The sequence below is a fragment of the Chrysochloris asiatica genome, unplaced genomic scaffold (genome assembly GCF_000296735.1).
Source record: "Chrysochloris asiatica unplaced genomic scaffold, ChrAsi1.0 scaffold00107, whole genome shotgun sequence".
Taxonomy (NCBI): Eukaryota; Metazoa; Chordata; class Mammalia; order Afrosoricida; family Chrysochloridae; genus Chrysochloris; species Chrysochloris asiatica.
This window is the reverse complement of record NW_006408625.1, coordinates 9,396,102-9,399,587: the sequence shown is the minus strand read 5'-3', so window position 1 is coordinate 9,399,587 and position 3,486 is coordinate 9,396,102.

Below are 3,486 nucleotides of genomic sequence, written 5' to 3'. Positions count from 1 at the left end.
TGTCAGGTTGAGGACTAAGGTGCACCTGACCCAAGCCATGGTATTTTCAATAACCTCATATGCCTGTGAAGGCTGGACAGTGAATAAGGAAAACCGTAGAAGAGTTGATGCATTTGAGTTATGGTGTTGGAGGAGAATATTGAAAGTGCCATGGGCTGCCAAAAGAACCAATAGATCCGTTTTGGAAGAAGCTCAGCCAGAGTGCTCCCTGGAGGCCAGGATAGCCAAACTTTGTCGCTCATACTTCAGACATATTGTCAGAAGGTGGAGGGTCAGAGAAAAAGAGGAAGACCTCCCCAATGAGATGGATTGGCCAAGTCACAGCATCAATGGACTCAAGCATGGCAACACTAGTGGGGTTGGTCCAGGATCGGGCAGTGTTTCATTCTGCTGTCCATAATGTCGCTATGGGTCGGTACCGACTTTATGGCACCTAACAACAACAACAACCATGCCACCTCCTAGGCCCTTAACACAGTCTTAGAGAGACTTCTACCATGTTACCTACAAGTAGCAAAAAAAAAAAAAAAGATGACCTCCAATAGATTTTTGGTTGCAAGGGGAGGGAGGGATGTTAGGATGAGGAAACAGGAGGGAAATCACTGGCATTCTCTAAATACAAAGGACAGACCGGACAGGGTATAAGCAAGATAGGAAAGTATCTCCTTCTGTGCCTCCAGAACCAAGCAGGGCTGGTGAACCCTCCCTCATTATTCAACCACTCAGCAGGAGTTGTTGACTATCAGTTATTTGTTAACCTCCACCTTTGTTGTTGTTGTTGGGCAGTCAAGTAAGTTCCAACTAATAGTAACCTTAGCACAACAGAACAAAACACCATCCAGTCCTGCACCATCTTCACAATTGTTGCTATGTTTGAGCTCATTGCTGCTGCCACTGTGCCAATTCATCTCATTGGGATCTTCTCTTTTTTGCCAACCCGCCACTCTACACAACATGATGTCCTTCTCCATGGACTGGTCCCTCTGATAATATGCCCAAAGTATGGAAATGATGTCTCACTATCCTGTCTTCTAAGAAGCATTCTGGTTATACTTCTCCCAACACAGATTTGTTGGTTCTTCTAGCAGTCCATGGTACTTTTAATATTCTTCCCCAACACCATAACTCAAATACATCAATTCTTCTACAGTCTTCTTCATTCACTCTTCAACATGCATATGAAGCACCTTAGTCCTCAAACTGACATTTTTGCTCTTCAACACTTTAAAGAGGTCTTGTGTACAAGCAGATTCACCTTATGCAGTGCATCATTTGATTTCTTGACTGCTGTTTCCATGAGTGTTGATAGTGGATCTAAGCAAAATGAAGTCTTTGTCAATTTAAATATTTTCTCCATTTATAATGATGTTATTTAGTGGTCCAGTGGTAAGGATTTTTGTTTTCTATATATTGATGTGTAACTCATAATAAAGTCTCAGATCTTTGGTGTTCATCAGTAACTATTTAAAATCCTCTTTGCTATCAGCAAGCAAGGTTGTATCATCTGCATGTTGTTGTTGTTGTTAAGTGCTGTTGAGTCTATTCCGATCCATAGCGACCCTGTATAGGGTTTCTGAGGAGCAGCTGGTGAGCTTGAACTGCCAACCTTGCATTTCAAACAGCTTTGCAGTCTGATGCATTAACCCACAGCACCACACCAAGAAGCAGGTTGTTATTTAGTCTTCCTCCAATCCACATGCCACATTCTTCATCATATAATTCATCTTCTCAGATTATTTGCTCAGTGTAAATATTGAATAAGTATCATTAAAAAAAATACAACCCTGTTGCTCACCTTTCCTAATTTTAAACTATTCAGTGTTCCCTTGTTTTGTTCAAACAATTCCCTCTTGGTCCATGTACAGGTTCCTCATGAACAAAATTAAGTGCTCTGGATTACTCATTGCCCACAATGTTGTCTATAGCTTGTCATGATCCACACAAAGTCTTTGCATAAAGATGGTGTACAGATCAATGAAACCAACAGAACCACACAAAAAATGAAGCTGGTGTGGTGCTGTGGGTTAATGCACCAGACTGCAAAGTCATTTGAACTGCAAGGTCGGTGGTTCAAGCTCACCAGCTGCTCCTTGGAAACCCTATACAGGGTCACTATGAGTTGCAGCCCACTCGATGGCACTTAACAACAACAAATAGATAATTACACTGAATGTCAGTGGATTAAATGCACCAATCAAGAGATAGAGAGTGTCAGAATGGATAAGAGAACAGGAGCCTTCAATATGCTATCTACAAGAGACACACCTTACCCACAAAGAAAAAAATAGATTAAAAATTAAAGGATGGAAAAAAATATACCCAGCTAATTGCAATAAAAAATGAGCAGGAGTGGCAATACTAATCTTTGATAAAATAAACTCTAAAAACCAGGATAAGAGACAAAGAAAGACATTATCTCATGATTAAAGGGTCAATTGAACAAGATGACATAACTATAATATCTACACTCCCAATGAAAGGGTCCCAAGATATATAAAGCACACCCTAATAGAATTGAAGAAAGAAATAGACAAATCTACAATAATAGTGGGAGATTTTAATACACCACTTTTGAAAAAGGATAGAACAACCAGAAAGAAACTCGACAAACACAAAGAGGAACTAAACAACACAATTAACCAACTTGACCTCATAGATGTGTACAGAGCATTCAACCTAAAAATAGCATAATAAACATTCTTTTCCAATGCACACGGAACATTCTCCAGAATAGATCATGTGTTAGCCCACAAAGCAAGTCTCCATAAATTTAAAAGCATCAAAATGTTACAAAGCTTCTTCTCAGATCACAATGCTATAAAATTAAAAGTCAACAATAGAAAGATTAAAGAAATAAAGTCAAATACATGGAAACTGAATAGCATCGTGCTTAAAAGCTACTGGGTAGTAAACAAATAAGAAGTGAAATTTAAAAATTCTTAGAAACAAATGAGATTGAAAACACAACATACCAAAACTTTTGGGACACAGCAAAGGCAGTGCTGAGAGCACAATTTATAGCAATAAATGCACGCATGCAAAAAGAAGAAGAATCAAAATTAACACAACATCTTGAACAATTAGAAAGAGACCAGCAAAGTAAACCTATAGTTACAAGAAGAAAAGAAATACTAAGGATTAGAACAGAAATAAATGAGACAGAAAACAGAAAATCTATAGAAAGAATCAACAAGACAAGAAGCTGGTTCTTTCAAAGGATTAATAAAATTGACAAACCATTGGCAAATATAACAAAAGAACAGAGGGAGAAGACACAAATGACATACATAAGAAACCACATAGGTGACATCACAAAGAAGCAATGGAAATAAAAGGATAATAACAGAATACTATGAAGAGTTGATGCCTTTGAGTTATGGTGTTTGAGGAGAATATTAAAAGTTCCATAGGCTGCCAAAAGAACCAACAGATTTGTGTTGGAAGAAGTGCAACCAGAGTGCTCCTTGGAGGCCAGGATGGTCAAAC